Source organism: Coturnix japonica, chromosome 2 (genome assembly GCF_001577835.2).
Source record: "Coturnix japonica isolate 7356 chromosome 2, Coturnix japonica 2.1, whole genome shotgun sequence".
Taxonomy (NCBI): domain Eukaryota; kingdom Metazoa; phylum Chordata; class Aves; order Galliformes; family Phasianidae; genus Coturnix; species Coturnix japonica.
This window is the reverse complement of record NC_029517.1, coordinates 52,021,399-52,040,931: the sequence shown is the minus strand read 5'-3', so window position 1 is coordinate 52,040,931 and position 19,533 is coordinate 52,021,399. Positions and strand designations below refer to the sequence as shown.

At 37.6% G+C, this 19,533-nt stretch overlaps 1 long non-coding RNA gene across 1 annotated transcript in view; it reads left to right on the top strand.

Moving 5' to 3' along the window:
* The window catches only part of LOC107309520, a 37,488-nt gene extending 18,675 nt beyond the window's left edge, over nucleotides 1-18,813 (top strand). Inside the window, exon 3 of the long non-coding RNA XR_001553216.2 lies at nucleotides 15,866-18,813. This is a non-coding gene — a long non-coding RNA (uncharacterized LOC107309520). The remainder of the gene's footprint in view (nucleotides 1-15,865) is intronic.
* Nucleotides 18,814-19,533: the final 720 nt, after the last annotated feature.

Below are 19,533 nucleotides of genomic sequence, written 5' to 3'. Positions count from 1 at the left end.
CTGAAACATATATATTTCAAATGTCACTGATAAAATGACCTATTTCTGTTCTGTGAAAATCTTTATTGTCTTTAGAGTTGTTTATTAGTTTATTTTTTCTCTTTGCCTTTCAGCATATAGATTGCTAAGAGTGCAGGGTAAAAGACCTTTTCTATCACTGCCTATCCCACATCTTACTCTAGAGAAGAAAACCAGGCTGATTTAAATTGTTACACTTTTGTTCTTCACTGATAAAGTCTGATATACAAGCTGTGCTTGTTCAAGCTCTGCCAAAGAAAGTCTTTTTTTATAGTTTCCGGTATCTCACTGTGAGGCATACATGCACACACACACACAAAAGTATGTCTGCTTGCAACCGTCTCACTGTTGTGATTTAGATTTAGAATGCACACTACCTTTTAGAGATACATTATTCACTGTGTCACCTGGAAATAACACTGCAGTTCCATTGTTTGTAAACACTGTCTTTTATAAGATTTGAGTAACATTTCACATATTCCCAGAGTGTGATCTTTCTGTGATGCTCATTCTTATACCCTCTTTCACATTCATTTTCTAGCTCCTTGCAGATAGTGTTAGCTATATTTTGTGAACTTTACATGGGGACTTACTGGAATCCTGGAAAAACAAAATGCTGTAGATACACAAACATACCTAATATTTCCATAGCAGCACCAAAATAATTGCTGCAATATGTATGAGGTGGTTTATGACAGCAGATTCTTGAGCTCTTATTCTGTTTGCTTTGGTGTTTGTCTTTCCTGCACTCTGGTCACATCTTCTATGGCTTATTTAGTTCCTACAGATTCTGTACTGCTAACAATTCTCTAACAGTCTACTGTTGTTTTCCTACCATTGTTTTTCATTCCAGATATTTCAGCTCTTGCTCACTAAAATTTCCTAATGCCTTTCTGCTAATTTCTTTGTGTCCTCCAGTATTTCAAGATTTAGTAAAATGGTCATTGACCAGCTTTACTCTGCGCATAAGGAAACATCTTTTGTTACAATTCTGTATCAATCTTTCTCTTAGCCAGTCCAAGGGTATTCCCCTGAAAGATTTTCTGCTGTGGGAAGACTCCAGCTGCCTCTTTTCTGATTCTATGATTGAATTAGTTCGGACTGAATTGTATGCATTGTGTCAGAAGATGTGTATCAGGAGAGTCTCTGTGTCTATGTATATAATTAATGCAGGGACTGCATAGCTCCAAAAATCTGACTTCAGGAAAACACGGTGGGAATAAAAATTGAAATAATGCCCATGGTATCTCTACTTAAAAGGTTCTCATGGATTCCTTTTTGCACAAATTTATTTTGGCAGCAATGAAAGGAGACGAACAAAGGAGAAAAGTTACTTACATACACTTGGGTACACCAAAATACACCATAATCAAGCAGTAGCTGAGGAATGTGAGAAAAAGAGGCATTTTTGCACAAAGCTAGTGCATCATGACACTATGCAAACAACTTTATGTATTTATTTATTTATTTAGCCTCTGCATGTCCCTCTGTGTTGGTTGATATGGGCACATTTAAAATCTAGATTTCTGCTTTCAGAATTGGTGAGGAGCATATCAGTTTTCTGTTAACGGGGGATACTGAGAAGGTGGAGATATTGAATGCCTTTGTTGCTTTTGTCTTCAGTGAAAAATCTCTCCCTCAGGAATCCCAGACCCTGGAGGTTAGTGAGAGGGTCTGGGGAATGGAAGACTTTACTTTAAGTCAGGGAAGAGGTAGCCTGTGAGCGACTAGGCAACACTAATGTTCATAAATTCATGGGACCCTATAGGGTGCATCCACAGATGCAGAGGTGATTGCTGAACCTCTCTCTATCATCTTTGAGAGGTCTTGGAGAATGGGGGAGGTGCCTGAAGACTGGAGGATAGCCAATGTCACTCTGGTCTTCAAAAAGAGCAAGAAGGAAGATCCAGGTAATTACAGGCCAGTCAGCCTCACTTCTGTTCCTGGAAGGGTGCTGTGCTGGTGAAAGGTGAAATGACAGAGAAAACGACAAAAAAAATAAAATAAAATCTTGCTACAGAAATGCGGGAATCATTATGCAAGATTTTAAGTGCCAAGGTTTGAAAACAGCTTTAAAATGCAGCTGATCAATAATATGGAGTGAGGAGCCATAGCTTAATGAAAATAGAAATGACATGAAAACAGCTATTAAGGGCTTGCAACTTAAGTGGTTGTAATTCTTTCAGTGAGATTTTTCTGTCATGACAAAGGTGAATTTCTTTACGTACTTATCTAACTCTCTGTTCTCTGCTGAATTAATATTGAAGCACACCAACATCTTGCCATGAGAAGATCTGTCTGAGGCAGCACCAGAGCAACCACTTGTATGTGTAGGGAGTATTACAGTCTTGAGCGTTTGCCACGAGTTTTGGGGATCAGCCATTCTTCTGTCTTCAGACCACTCAAGATTCTCACCGTCTCTGTGGAGATTCTTCTCATTCATCCAAGACAGATGACATCTGTTTGTTCTTCATTCAGGTTTCTGTCATTTCCTGTCATCACTCATGATAACTCTGCTAGTCACTGGTCAATGCAAATTGCCCTCTATTCTTTGTTTCCTTTTTTGTGTTGTTACTCCCTACTTGCCCAGTCTTTGATCACCTCCCCCTTTCCTTTCTACATTGATTCCTTCCATTGCTTGGAAAATGGCACTGATGCTAAGATGTGGAGTCACTGTGTCTTACTACATTGATGTTCTACTTTTGCAGACACCAGCCCATTCCCTTTGAAAAAAGAGAGAGTCTGAGAGAGTCATCCTAAATCCCCAGTGACAGTTTGCTTGCTCCTAAAATATCCTGTCGTTTATCCCAGTAGCTATTTAGAATTAAATGCTTCCTCATACCATTTCTTGAGACATTTTGTCTTCAGGAAGTTCATATTGAAAGACTGACCGGGATACGGAAGGACTTTTCAGTCTTAAGGACTTTTCAGTCATCTAAATAATGCAACTCAGTGCTTTCTATCACCCTGGGTTTCTTTCTGCATCATAGCAATTGCATCCTTTGTATTTGCTTTGTGAAACCTAAGTAAGCAAGCTGACAATAGATAGACAAAACCAGCCTTTCCAAGTCTCTGAACTTTTAAAACAAGGCTAGTGTTTTCAATTCAATTCTGCTTTTTCTGTTACAAATTTGTCTTTAAATTATTTCATCCTGAATCACAAAAAGGAATTGCTTGCAAATGCTGGTGTATGGTCATGCTACATTCATGCCATTATCAGATGTGGTTTGATTTTTAAATTCCAGGGAAAAATACAGGAATGGTCTCAAAGAAAATTGGTTCAATGCTTTCAACATGATTAATTTTGACAACCTACTCCAACTGGTTGGATTATAAAGTGAAATATATAATCTCCCAGTTTTGTTTCTCTGACTATTGTTAGCCTAAATTTAAAGAAACTTTCTAACTACCTTTCTAGCAGCTCAAGAAATGAGAATGGTAAACATGGATCCAATAAAGACCTTGGGGACTGCTGCTGGGTTGGTTCTTCTGACATCTTCTTGGCCACTTTTCAGGAGAGCTCTGTGTGTTCTTCTGAATGTCTGATTAAAGAATGATTTCTATGAAGTGTTTTCTTCCTAACCTGCTACTCCTCCTTTATTAAGAGTACTTACAAAGCTCTCATTTACTATAGTGGAAGTAAAATTGAATCCTGAATGATTAGCTTACAGATTCTTGCTTCTTTAAAATTCATTCTGATGTTGTTTGGGGTAGTTTCTTGAAGGCTTCGATTTAAAGATTTTCCCCTTCAGCAGATTATATTGAGCTTCTCACTGTTGTCACCAGAGTAATATAATTATCTGTTTCATCCTTCCATGAGAAAAATTGCTCTTCAGAAAATTGGTCATTCACATCCGTGAACACTATGAAGAAAGCAGAGTGAAATGGACTCAGGAATGTAAACTTGCTGTCATTATGTACTTGATGTACTGCTGGCAGTGAAATACAAAATGATTTAATTTGTTGAGTCAAATTAGAAACCCAGCACAGGTAGAAATGGCAAACATAATTATGAACTATTTCATTCATATTCTTTCTTTTCCCTAGCTTTTACAAAACAAGCAAACAAACAAACAAAAAACCCACAGCCAAACAAATCAGAAACTTGGAGAAGCTACAGAGTCTGGAAATGTAAATAAGGATGTATTCTATACTGAATGCATTTCAAATTTTGATGCCATAAGGGTATCTGTACTCAAATTGTTTTTTGAGTACTTACCTTCATGTGTATTAGCAGTACAGAATGATTATCTAATCACTGTAAGATCTAATCTAATCAATGTAAGATCTAGAAGCACCTGCATATGGGCATTGTCCTGCTGACTGAACCAACCCATTGCAAAGCTCTTATTACATCATGATATATAGGGAGAGGAAGAAAGTATCCTGTACTTTAAACAGTAAACTGTTATCTAGAGAGGTTGTCTAACAAATTGCAAACTCTGGCTCCTTTGCTTCCTCATCCTGTAGAGATTTAAACCCACATCTCCTCTAAATGCTCTAGCTACTGAGTTGAAGTAAGCAGAGTTGACCATACTGGGCCTTGCTCCTTCCATGCTTCATCACAAGTGGCTGGGTGCTTCTTTTCTAAAGTAGGGACCTTCAGTAAAATTAGACTCTTTCCTGTTTTAAGGATTTGACCTCAGAAAGAGAATATACCAAGGCATAAGTTTCACATAACTTTAACTTTCTGTACTATATACATTGCTTTGTAGATTTTTTTTCTCTCCAGTCCCACTTTTCCAGCATGGCTGCAGGTTCCACTGGACAAGATTGTACTCGGATGCCAGATAGTGTAGCGCTCGGGGTGGAATTTATATTCTCATTATTGAGCTGTTATTGCTCAATTTACACTTTTGGAAGTTCTTTCTTTCCTTTCCTACGACTTCTCATCTCTTGAATCACTTTCAGATATTCCCCTTATGTGTTTTATTTCCCCTTTTAATAGAGGTGTAATGAAGATCTGCCATAACATTTAGAAAACCTTCAGGCATACCATCACTTACATCTGGCAAACAGAAGACATTTTGTATACCCTGGCTTATAAACTGCCACGATATTTTCAGGTACCAGGCAGAATAGTATTTGGACTGAAGAGGATTAGATCACCCTTTCTGACAGGACAAGGGGTACACTGTTTTAACCAACCCCAATAAGCATTATCACATTAGTGGCAGATAAATGAAATGTATTAAAATATTGTTGAAATAAAAATGAGCCAGACAAGGATATGGGTGTTAATATTTTAGGTATTCTATATATGAATTCTGATAAATTTCTTTTTGATGGGTAGTCTGTAAATATTCAGGCACAGTCTTTAATAGCTATTGGCAGAAAGTTCATTTTGACCATAGTTCCCATTTTAGGCTCCTACACCTTGCCTTTTTAAAGATATTCTTTCTTATGGTTAGCACACTTAGTATGCCTCATTCATATATATATATTTTTCAGTAATTTTAGTCAACTTGGAGATTTTCAGGTGTTTTCCTAAGTTTGTACACAGATATAATAATTTCTTAGTTTTTTCTAATGCTGGATTCACTCAGATGATGAGAATGGAAAGCAGCAAAGCTTTGACAATATGCTAGCATATTCATTAAACTGCAGTACTTGTAAATTATATTACCTCTTTCATTAGTACTGCATGAATGATTGCAATTGGGGGATCAAAGGTTCATAGCTCTGTGTATTTGGAAATCAGGATTATCTTTCATTCCTAGAACATCATGTAAATCTGAAGTAGGATTAAGTGACTGAAGAATAAATATTCCTAACTGTATGGATTTAATGTGAGGTGTCCTTAAAACCAGGCAGAGATTTTACTGATTTTCTGCACAAGAATCTGTGTGTAAGTGGCAATGACCATAATATTCAAGAAGTACATGAAATACTCACAAAATGCTAAGGGGAAGAGATATTTTCTGTACGTCATACATGGTGACATCCTTTCACATGTGATATCAAGAGTTGTGTAGAAGAATAAAACTACAGTATTGATACCAAACTTGCTCAAATGGAGTAGGAAACACTGTTAGCATCCATTGATATCCATCGTCTTTGGGGGGGGATCGTATTTCTGCAGGGAAGAAAATGTAAATGAATGATATCTAATCCAAATCAATGAAGAGGATCTGGAACAGGAAAAGTTAACTGTTTGATATAGTGTGTCCAAAACTGCTGAAACAGGGAATATATACTACAGGACTAAGTAATTTAAGCTAGCAAATAAGCAAATTGTATGGTGATATCTCTCTCTGGACAGACTCATCAAATCACTGGTAATCCTAAACTTAAAAGGTTTGGTTATCAAGACTCCTGCCCCTGTACTCAGTACTGGTGAGATCTCACCTTAAGTACTGTGTTCAGGACACTGAGGTACTGGAGCAGGTTCAGAGAAGGGCAACGAGGCTTGTGAAGGGCTTGGAAAATCAGCCCTATGAGGAGATGCTGAGGGAACTGGAGCTGTTTAGTCTAAGGAAATGCAGGCTGACGGGAGATGTTATTGCTCTCTTCCAGTATCTGAAAGGTGATACAGTGAGAGTGGGACTGGCCTCTTCTCACTGGTGACAGGTGGCAGGATGAGGGGAAATGGCCTCAAGTTGCACCAGGGGAGGTTTAGGTTGGATATCAGGAAAAACTTCTTTACAGAAAGGGTTGTTAAGCACTGGAATAGGCTCCCCAGGGAGGTAGTTGAGTCACCATCCCTGGATGTGTTTAAGAGCCGTTTGGATGTGGTGCTCAGAGACATGATTTAGCAGAGGGTTGTTAGAGTTAAGGTAGTATTGCTTGTTGCAGTTGGACTTGATGATCTTTAAGGTCTTTTCTAACCTGAGCAATTCTATGATTCTAAGCTTTCCTGAGCAGTATTTCAAACATTTGATTCCTGACCACTCGATTCACAATCAGTGCTTTTTCATGCACAGTAAATCCACTTCACTGGGCTCAAATTCTGCATGTTCTGTTTCCAATTTTTTGAGGTAGGATTTGGATCACATTGTTTCCTTTTGGATTCAGTGGTTCATTAATATTCACTATATATATACTTTTCCACAACAATGGTAGTTTTACTGTAAGCAAGTAACCTTTTATGTTTCTACTATGATATAGTTACAGTCTGAATTATCTATGAATATTTTTCACCTCTTTCTAGATTGTTTTGCCTCTTCTGTTGATCGTATTCAATTCTCAAAGCTCTTTTTAAAATACAAATATTAACAGTTGTTTAGTTATCTGAATACTAGTGTGGCCCATCCCACAGCTGAAACTAACTTCATGCATGCCGTCTAGTTTTCTCTTTATGGTTGACCACTTTTTCATTTAGTGTGCTCTCAGCTTATACGATCTGTTGCAACTTTCCCCCAAAATACTACTATTGTTATCCAGCCAAAACTTGTTGCCTTGTTCCTATGAGATCTGATCAGTTGAGGCATGGGCTACGGCCTATGGCAAGCATGGAAAAGCAGAAATGCACCAATCCAAGCCACATAAGCATATATATATATATATATATAGAGAGAGAGAGAGAGAGAGAGAGAGTATTTTTCTGATTTTTGTTTCACCTGAGCTTATCACTGTAGTTCACGCTTTTGGTAAGGCAAGATAGTATTCCAGTTCTTGCTGGAAATGCCCTTAGAGAAGAAAAGCAGCCTACGTTTTCTAACGGTTGCTAGCAATCTGTTTCTTGATAGATGTTTCTTAGTCAAGGTTTTCTGACCAGTAATGTACAAAATTATACTGTGTAACATTGGTCCCTTGGTTGGTATTTCACATGGCACAAAATAAAAAGCTTTAGAATGTTAAGTCTGCGATAAACGACTTGGCAGTTATCTCTGTTCTTCCATTTGTTATCTCTATAAAATATGAAATGAGGCTTGGATAGGCATATATCCCACAAAAACAAGCCCAAACCTATTTTCTGGTTTTCAAGACTTTAGCAGTGCTCTGTCCTTACTTCTTCTGGTATCCGTGTCATATTGGATATGTTGTATCCATGTAGCTGATTTCCTCCCTTTGGTGACGGTGACCTAAGGGAAAGACATGGAACTGCATCAGGGGAGGGTCAGGCTGGGGTTAGAAACAAATTATTCACCAGAGTGGTCAGACACTGGGAGTAATGGTCATAATCCCAAGCAGACAGAGTTCAATAAGCGTCTGGACAATGCTCTCAATCATACGGTCTAATTTTTGGGCAGTACTGTGTGGGAACAGAAGTTTGACTTGGTGATACTTATGGGTCCCTTCTGACTTAGGATATTCTATGATTCTATGTTCTGTTGCCCTTTGTACTGTAGATTACTGCCTGTCTTTTTTAACAATGCAGATATGAAGCTTATTTTTGCTCTATACACTGTGGAATGATGGATTTGTTGCCTTTTGCATTGGTGGTTTCTGATCCTTTTATTTTGCTGGAAATCGAATAAAAGTGATGAAGTGATAAGAGGCAGGATATGAAGTGTGGTTTACTGACAGCAAGGTTGAAATCCTGTTGTATGTGCTGTTCCAGATTTGTTGTAGCTAATTGCTGTTTTGAGTACTGTAGCAAGCACAATCGTTGTTCAGAAATATCCTATGAGCACTTCTTGCTGTTTGATGTACGTCAGGTAGCTCTTAGGGGAATCAGTGTAGAAGACATTGAGGTGCATGAGAAGACCACATTTATCATATCCTGCCGTGGAATGTTATGATGTGAATTCAGTGCTATTTAGAGAGAGCATTCCCATAACAATTATGGGCTGCATAACATCCCTTGTAATGCATGTCTGAGACATACATTACTTATGTTATGGGTAAGTGTCTATTCTCATATATAGATAAGTTTATCTTCAGAGCAAAGGAAAGCTTCCTTGAAGCAGATGATCAGATTGTTCATCCAGAAATGCTAGCAGGAACTGGTTTCACAATTTGCAGCTGTCAGGTGTACTAGCAGCAGAATGCTTTATTGACAAAGGGTCGTGTGTCAGTTCTTACTTCACCTAGATCCTCCATTGTTTCTGCTACGGACGTGATTTGGTCCACGTCACCTTTGGATAGTGCATGAAAAAGTAGATGAGTATGTGGCTTACTACCTTGTCTTCTTTTCTAGACAAGAAAAACGAAATAATTTGAGTGTAGATATGAACCTTTATAGAAAATCCCTTCTGTGAAGGACAGTACTGTACCAGTACCTCTGTTAAAGATCTCTGTTGGCTAATTCTTAATCAATAGCTATTGCATAAAGTGGGATCTGGCCTTTAAAAAATCCAGCCCACATTTGAAATAAATGCAATACATCAAGCATTTTCTTCTGCCACCTTTTCCAACTTGAATCATACTATTGTATTTTGCCCTGAAGGGAGATTAAATGCTTCTTTTGAACAAAGTTGTGAAGTAGTCCTTCTGTTTGAACTCTAGATTAATATGTAGTCTGTCCTGTTAAAAATTGTGAGAGTCACGCAGCAGCTGTGGCAAGATCAGTGAAGAAGAGCCACAATAGGATTGAGACAGCTCATTATCCCAGCATAGCAGCAAATATCTTCTCTGGCCTTTCTCAGGCAGTACCAAAAGGGAAGGGGAAGTGATGACCCATCTGGAATTTGGCTATTAATACTCATCTGGACTGTATGAACTCCTGTGAAATGAAGACTTACCTCAGAGGAACTTGCTCCCCTGGAGTGAGATGCCAATGAAATGCACTGAGGCTCTTTGGGATCTTGTCTTTGTTTAAGGCCTCATTTACACAACAGAAAGAATTTGTAGCTAATGGAGGGTCAGCGACATGCTGGCAAGCTATGCTGCATGCTGTCTGGCTGCAGCTGCAGACACAAGCAAACTTCCATCAGATCTGCTTCAGAAATGATACTTGAGACCAGGTTCTGAAAGGCACAGACCAGATGTTGACCTCAGTTTGAGCATTTCAGTTCCTGTTGTTGACCTTCTTACCACACAAATGGAGAAGACCCTGTTGTTGGAGTCAGTTGCTAGCATTGCATTGTGTTTGTGTAAGCTTGGTTAAGAGAGGAAATTAAATACTTTTTTCCAAACTGATTCAATTGTACACAAACAGGTAAAAAGACACAAACATTTATATGAAGGAATAAATGTTTCTTCTTTCTGTAAATCAAAGACAAGCAGCCTGTTCCACTACTTGAGTAGGAATAAAATATGCAATAAATTCACAACGAAATAAGTCCTGTGGTTTTGATTCAGTGAAGCATAACGTAACAATTAAATGTCCTCATTTTAAGTCAGTAGTGTGATATTTACAGAAACAAAACAGACTGTAGAAAGTAAGCACAAATTTTTCAAGTTTATGAAAAATACCCCCTCTTTTATAAGGCATTCATACAGTATGAACTGAAGTTTGAAATTCCTCCATTGGCTGCACAGATTGTTTCTATTGCTTATATGGGCAAGTAAGAAAGATGGAGGTGGTCCAAGCACTGGAGATCTGTTCTGGGTCATTGAATACATTTCAAAGAAACTTAGCCAAAACTGACTAGTATACTTGATTTTCTTATTTAGATAAAAATGGGAAATGCTTTGTTAGGCATTTTAGTCTTACGGCTTGGACACATATCCTTGGCTAGGATAACACAGAAGTGTCTGATACTGAATGCTTGTCCATAGACAGGCAAACAGGAAAATGTGGAGTGAGATCAAGAATCAGTGGAGTCTGTGTCTTGGCCATGCCAAACATCAGAATTGAGCTGGAGAATGAAGGATGAGGAAGATAACTTATTCTTAGGTATAGTGGGGTCTTACAATAATCACACCTCCTTCCTTTTCCTAATCTTCATGTAGGATGGTAACAATTATAATGATAGTTAGAATTTCCACATTTAACAAAGTTTAAAGCTTTAAACTTAAGCTGAGAAAGGTATCTGCCAATTTACTGTATGATTCCAGCACCTGCTTCTTGTTACTACTGCAACAGGACCAGTGGAATGACTCATCTGCTTCAATATAAAATCATTTAAGCTTATATAAACAGTGAAAATTGTATGAAGCAACCTGGCAGCTTTATGTAATATGTGGAAGCTACACCACTAGCAGAGGATCTGATGTAAATTTTGGTGACAAGTATGGGAGAGAAGAACCTCTTCCATGGGCACCACTTAGTGCATCTGGAAGACCACCCTTGTCTCCTCTCTTAAAACTGGACTTACTCTAGGACTGGGTTATTCATGTGTTATAGAATCCTCTTTTCCTATACTTCATTCCGTTATTATACCTTGCTTCTTATACCATCTAGTTTACAATGGTGTTTATTTGTTCTAAGTATTTTTGAATGTGTGGGAATTGGGATAGGTGTAATTAATAGAGATTATGCTGTACACAATCATTTGTATATTATGCTTACTGTTCTAAATAGCTAGTGAAACATAAGTTCATCAGAAACATAATTTGGCTCTCTTCTACATTTTCTACTGAATGTCCTTCATGATACACATTTCAGAAATTAGTCTTTATATATAATACTGTAAAAATGATGGAAGGTTTTAATTCTTAAATCCATTCGATGCAGACAGTTCTCAACTATTTAAACTTCTTCACTTAAACAAGTATTTGTCCAGATCATAAAACAGAAAAACATAAAACATACGGACAAAACAACAACAACAAGCAAACCAAACAAAACCTCTAAGTAACAACAAAAACCTCCAAACAAAAACCAACAACAAAACCCAACAACCCAACAATCTGTACTGGCCAAGTCAAAAGAAAAATTGGCTTGGTAACAGAGCTGTTAGTGCTGAACTCAGTAATATAGAAAAAGTATCCAAGCTTTAAACCTCCTGCTCTCTGAACAGATGCTATTAACTTTGCAGAAGGACATTTTTTGACCTTTGTTTCTATGATTCAGTATATGTGGTTCTTCTTTAAGTGCTTGTTTTGTGTGGAAACCACTCTAGACACACACAGGACTGTGTATATCTTTGTACTGTTGTTTGGCCAAAGTGTATGATCAAAAAACAAGTTCTTTAGGCCTTTCATCCAGCAAGAGCATAAAAGAAAGAATGCCAACAGATATCTAACTCCCTCTTACAGCCTTTGACAGTCTGCTAGCCTGTAGCTCATTCTCTAACTTCTGCTTTACGAACTAGTAGGCATTAATTCCTTATAAAACCTGACTTTTTTTTTTTATCTTTTATTTGTTTGTTTGTTTTAATTTCACAGAAAGATCTTAGATTTTAAATCCTAGTGATTTGAGAAGTTGCATTCAAAACATGGGACTTATGCTCCTCCCATAACATATATTTGTCTATTTTGTCTCATGAAAAAACGACCAGTTACTCCATCTGTCAGTAAATCTTTTCCAAGGAGAAGGAAATATCAACATCAACAAAATATCAAGACAAAATGACATTGCCTTTTGAAAGCAAAAAGTAAGGACTTGTGTATTTCCTACCTCCATCTTCTGTGATCTGTCTCTCAGTGTCACAGGTATGTAGGTCTCAGGACAGAAATAGTAAGGAACTGGATCAGATTTGTTCCTAGTGCTGAATATCCATTGCTAAGGCAAGGAAACATAAAGGATTTAAACACTTTTGCCCTTATCTTCTGGTTGCCTATCTTTTGATTTTGCTGTTTGCCTATGTTTTCTGACTGAGAATAGAGCTCAAAATGCCATTTTGGAAGGGACATGAGTGATGCTAGTTCACCGGTCAACTTAGTTTTTAAGGTTATAAAACATGTAAAACATTACATGTAATATCTTTATCTCCACACACAGCAGTGCAACACTTAAACAGGAACCAGAAATCATGATTCTAAAAATGATTGTAGTTAAATTATTGCTGGTGAAATTTTTCTTCTCTTCAGTACTAACCATAGTAAGTTCATTAGAGTGTTAGAAGAAAACCTTCTTCTGCTGCCTCATGTTCAGCTCATCGTCAGCCAGAACTCCATGTCTGTATCAGCAGACCAGCTTTCCAGCCTCTCATCCCCCAGTCTGCATGGAGATCCAGGGCTGCACTGTTCCAAAGACAGAATCCATCAGTTGCTTGCTAAACTTCATGTAGATGGTGATGCCTTTTAATTTGATGAGATTCAAAGCTTTTCAACCCTTAAGAGAGCCAACAGCTCCTCCCAGTTTAGTGCCATCTGCAATGTCGGTATACTTTCAAATACCACATAGAAGTTGTTGGTGAAAATGTTAAAGAGATCTGGCCCTAAAATGGAGACCTGAGAAACCCTAGTAGTTAACTAGCCACCAGCCTGATGTACCTCAGTTACTGATGTAACCCCTGATGTAACCCCCTTTTAGCCTGTAATTAGTTGGTCACTCATTGTATTATGTATTTCTTTAGCTGTATGCTAGTCATTTAGTCCAGAAGGATACTGTGAGAAAGCTTTTCTGAAATCCAAAATGATTTTATCAGTTACCTTGCTTTAGTCAACCAGGTGGGTAACCTTGTCATAAAAGGCGGTTAAGTTCATTAAACAGGACTTTCTCCTTTCAAATCTTTGTTATCTGCAATCGGTGACGGCATTTGCTTTCAGGTGTTTTTCAGTACCCCTCAGAATGATCTTCTCCATAATTTTATGAAGTGATGAAGTGAGACTGACAGCACCATAATTACATGCTCTTCTTTCTTGCCCTTCTTGCATACTGGGACAATGTTGTCCAGCTTCCAGCTGACTTTTCCAAGATATATCTAATAAATTGGGATTGTGTATCCCACCTTAATCAGGAAGACTAGGATCTTCCTTAAAGCTGAGACAGTAAAGGTCCTAAAAAATGTGCATGTTTAAGTGATAATATTTACTGGAGAAACCATGCTTCCTAGATCCTCATTAGCTTATTTTTACTGTTTTTTGTTTGTTTGCTCGTTTGTTTTTTCCAAATTACTATTATTCCTCTCTGGGATTCATTTCATCATGTCCAGTGTATACTTGCTATTAGTAAACAGTACATATATGCTTCTAGAAATTCAAAGACTTGGATAAATGAATATCAAAGTTATGTCACTGTATGAACAACGGTAAGGGAATCTACACATGAAGACTGCTCTGAAAGTAATGCCTTCTATTTTGTTATCATGGCCCATGATGTCAGAGGCAGATGGTGGTGGTATGTCAATAGAAGCTGAACCTTCACACCAATATTCCATTACATTCTTTTGCTATGCAACAGATAGCAGCAGAGGTGCAGTCTGACAAAATGCTGCCAGACGTGGAAGTGCGTCTGATGAAAAGGTGTGTCACTGAATTCCTCCATGTGGAAATAATGACACCCATTAATGTTCATCAACACTTGTGGAATGTTTCTGGAGACCAAAAACTGGATGTGGACTCAGTGGTGTGGGTGATGCATTTCAGTAGCAGTGTTAGCAGCAATGGACCATCTTCACTGGTACAGATTTTATGAGGATGGCATGCAGTCTATTGTTCGTAGATGGCAAAAATGCATAGCTAATAGTGATGACTATGCTGAAAAATTGTATTTTGTAGCTGAGAATCTTCTCTATCAAGCAGTGTTCTTGTGCTCCTTGTATCAGTTGTAGTTTCCATGGAAATAAATAGGAGACACTACTTTGGGAGCAATCTACATATATTTAGAAATAAATATTACAGTCTGGGGAATAATAAAACTGTGTTGATAATGAAAGTTTTATGAGATTGTATAGGCTGAACTTCATGGCAGAGATGATGAATAAAGCACAGGGACAGGATGCATTTTAAACAAAAGCTCGAACTTTCAATACCTGCACACCAAGTTCAAGCTACATGAGTTCCTGCAGAAAAAAAAAATAAATCATACAGGGAGTATAGGGAACTTAGAGTACTGAGAGAAAAATCTTGAGTGAATGTGACAATGTGATTCTGCAACTCAGAGTAGTTTAATCACTCCCTGTTCAAAATATAGAATCATAGAATCATAGAGTCACTAAGGCTGGAAAAGACCTCTGCTGTAATAGGCTTTAGCAAAGGGCCTCCAAGATCATTCAGTCCAACCATTCACCTACCACCACCATTTCCCTACTAAACCATGTCCCTTAGTAGAACACCTAATTATTTATTGAACACCTCCAGGGTCTGTGACTCTACCACCTTCCAGGGCAGCCCATTCCAATGCCTTCCCACTGCTGCAGAGTAGTATTTCCTGATTTCCAAACTGAACCTCCCCTGGTGCAACTTGAGGCCATTTGCTCTCACTGTATCACTAGTTACATGGGAGAAGAGTCCAACCCCCAGATTGCCACAACCTCTTTTCAGGGAGTTTTAGAGAGGTAAAAATTGGAAAACTTAAGTACTTAAGTAAGTACATTTGGGCTCTTCAGATTATAACAGATAATCTGACACCACAAATGAGTTATATTATTAACTCTAAATTCTAGTAGTGAATAAAAATGTAGAATAAAATACAAAGAAGGCCTGGCATTTTTAACAGAAAACGGACAATGTCAGAATAACAGAATTGCCTAGGAAGAGTGAGTGACTGAAAACCTGATTGGTAACTTATGTACTTGTTTCTGTGCAATACCAGAAAACTGGTGGGCCTTCCAGGAAAAAGGGAGAAACTGACTTCATTAAAAAGGACTTTACTTTTATTTGCAAACTAATGGTGTAAAAATTACTGAGACCATACAGTCCAGGAAACATCTGGTTCTGTCCTAACATTTTATGTGGTCTGCCAACATTACTTCCATATTATTATACTGGTTTTAGCAGGACTACTGCCTCTGGAACTTTAATGAATACAAATATGTTGCAACGTTGGCAGACATTTGCACTTTTCTAAACTTTGTAAACTACAATGTTTGTGAAAGATCCTAGCTGAGGAGTTATTTTTCTGGGTTGGATCAATTCAGCTTCCATAGGGTACAATGTAACTATTAATTTTCATTATCACTGTTGTTCACAGGACCCACAGGCAGAAAGCTCACTGCGTAACAACAACAATGTCCATCGTAATAAAGGGCTTAAAAAGTGAAGACAAACCAGAGCATACAAGGAGATTATGGGACAATATCAGTTTTGTAGGCTTGTCTCCTGCACACTAGAAGATGAATCATCGTTGGTGGTTTTGGAGAGGATGTTTAGACACTACAGAAAAGAGGTGAGTTTAGAGTGGGTATGGAGAAGTTATGTGTGTTTATATGCAGCTCCATGTAGGTTTGAAGAGGCATTTTTTATCAAATAAACAGATGGGCAATATGTGGACTAATTAAAGCTTGAGTCTTGTCACTGGATAATAAATGAAAAAAATGAGTCATAGGATGATAATAGTTGTCAATGATTTGGCAGCTATTGAAAAGTGATTTTTTCATTTGTTTGTTTATTGTGAGAAGAACTGTCAAAAATGCAAAGAGCTGTGTGAGCTAATCGAAGTGTTGAGTTTTGAAGACAGTCTTGGCAGCAGTTTATAAACAGATATGTCTGCAGCAAAAATGCCTTTGTCAGGGCCAAGATGCTACAGTAAGTGATCTGTAAAATAACTCCGACCTTAACAAGAATTTTAACAGCGTGAATGGAGGGAGGGTTCTGCAGGCATTGCTGAAAGGCTAAATTAAAGCTGGTGCCTGTGGGTGTCTGACTGGTATGATGGGGAGAGACCTCTGAGAATTTTGAGAGGAGGAAGACAGGAAAGGGGTGGCTGGGACGTGAAGGCTGAGAGTTTGGTTTTGGCTATACTGGGTTTGAGATGGTGGCCAGGCAGTCACAAAGGTATGTCAGCATGCCTAGGTGAATGAAAGATGATGAATGTAATGTGTTAGGTAAGGGGTTAGGCATGGAATGTAGCAGCATTCATGATCCTTCTGATAATGGAATTTGTACATGAAAAGAGATCAAGAGAGACTTTGGAAGGAAGTAAAATGAACTACAGTAAGTGTAGAAAATGTGACTTCAGAAGAAATCACAATAAAATTAGGATATTTTCATCTGAAAAAGGCTAAGGAAAAGTACAGTTATAGTCTACTTAAGCACTTCAGGTGACTACAAAAATGGAGAAAATTAAGTGTTCTCCAAAATGATCAGAACAAGATGTCAACTTGCATTGTTACAAGGGCTGTTTAGGTAAAAGAGGAGAAAAATTGCAGCGATAAAAGTATCAGTGCACGAAGGCTGTTGTGCCCCCTCCACTGAAATGTTTAGGAACAGATATGCATCTACAGTGAAAAGCATGTGAAAAAAACTCCTTATTAATGTGTGTGGGTTTTTTTCCCTGTATATTTTTTGCTGTAAATTTCAGTGTTATTATAATTAGACTACTAATAACTTTGACTAGGCTATTAAGATACCATTTAGTCTCACTATAAATGCTTAGCGCCATGTTCACAGTGTATACACCTCTAAGAGCATTTTGAGTGTAACATGTACATCACTTTTCTTTCAGGATATGATAATTTTCATATGAAAGTTTGCTTACTTCATCTTAAACAGTATTACTTAACTCATTCAATGCTTCAGTGTATTAACACTGATAGAATATTTGATGGGTAAGATACACAGTTTTAATACTGTTTCAAAGAGGAAATAATATAAGATCTTTGAATATTACAGAATTATGACCTGATTTTACATAGGTATTTTCTACACTAGTCACAATCATGCAGAAAAATCTGTTTAGCCTAAAATGGCAATGTTAATGGCCTTGTACAGGAAGAGCAATGCATAAATTGATATAGCTTTTACAGTAGGAAGATAACCTTGGTCATCCAAAGCTTTTCTACAGAGGTCAGATGGAATTAAACATATAAGGAAACAATTTCTCTTTAAAGTCTAGCCCTGTCCCATGGCTGCTTGTTAAATATAGTCTTGGAGTACAATATTCCTTCCGTTCTGCCTCTTGAGCAGCTACCTGCTCAGCCTTTTTCTTAAATCTATGAATGAAGGGGAAGGAAATGCAGATGGCTATGAGCCCCTGAGGTGCTGGAGGCAATGACCTTGTTACTGCTTAATGCCCAATGTTAATTGAATCTTTGAAAATTGGAATTATTGAGAAGGAATGAGGTGAAATGACATAAATATTAGTCTGCTTTGTTCTGTTTTCAACAGCATTCTCTTTTCTTCTCACTTTTACAACTTAAGTTACTGTTTTGGATTGTAAAGGTTTCTTTAGTTTGTTTTTAGTTAGTTAGTTAGTTCGTTTGTTTTTTCCCAGTGTATTCAGAAGTCAAGGGGACTTTTCACACAAAGAATTTAATGAAGTTTCCCACAAATTAATTATTTTTTCATTTGCTTTTTTCTTCATCATAACCCCTGTTGTTTGCTTTTCTCAGTTTATCTGAGATAGCACTGAAGGCTTTTTTTGGAAATTGAATACTTACATAAATGCAACATTTTCTTGGTTCAAATGACAAGTGAAAAGAATGGGGAAATGCTGGCCAACTATTACTTGGAAAATTTATGTCTGAACTTTGAATCTTCTTAGTATATGTTGACCATTTAAATAATTTATTCCTTGTATGTTTTAAACTTGTGGCCAGTTATCATTGTAACTGAAAGCTTAAATGAGTTGCTTTGATAGAAGCAGTGAACTAGTCTGAGGCTCTGCATTTACAGCTGAAGGCCTTACTCTGACATATGCTTCAGTTCCTCAGTTACGACAGCAGAGGTCAAGAAATAATCAGGCTCACTCTCTAAGCATTGTTTAAAACACCTGAAGACCAGCAGTCATTTTGGCTTGTAGTTATGGTTGCAAGATTGAGATAAAAAAAAATTTCTCAGTATTTATTGAATCTTCAAGGTTACACCTCAATATGGTCATTTTGAATCAATTAGTGATAATCTCTTAAACTGCCATGCCGTTCATCAAGGAAATAATCCAAGCAGTAGAAAGTAGTTTGGAAATCAAATCCCACTGTGTTGAAGTGGTAAATGTGACAATATTTATCATTCTTCTTTATTTTTATTTTTCCAAACTCAGTCAAAATCAGAGATTGAGATGAAATAGACAAAACATTTTTTTGTATTTTAACTCATGTTCTGGTTTTTTTTTAATTGTGTAATATAATCTGATGAAAATGTCATTCTTCATGTACAAGAGGCATTTGGGCACATGTTGATAATACTGAGTTACTGTGGGTGGCAAAGATAAAGAACATCTACAAATTTTGCAAAAAGATCTCAGAATGTAGCATGGTAAGAGTGAGAATGAAATTTTGTTTATGTAATTGTAACGGAATGCTCATAGAATGAAGCAAGCCTAACTTTGCACAAGTAGTAGTGGATTCTGAACTTCTTGTTTCCTCATACTGTGTGTGTTGGTATTCAGACACTTCAGATGTACTCCTGAACCTGTAGAATTTCCTGAAGTGACACAAAAGTTCCCATTAGCCTTGTCACTCTCAGACAGTTCTACACCATCCTGTGGCACAACCTGTGTTCCTAATGCTATCCCCACCAAGCTGATCATAGTTTAAACCCTCTCATTCAGGCTTGCCAAGTTACAGGCCAAGAAATATCTCCCCCATTGAGAAAGGTGGTTTACAACATCCCCCAGCAGGCCTTGTGTCTCAGAGACTTCCCCATTATTATAAAACCCAAAATTCTGGTGGAGGCACCTGTCTTGGAGACATGCACAGGTGG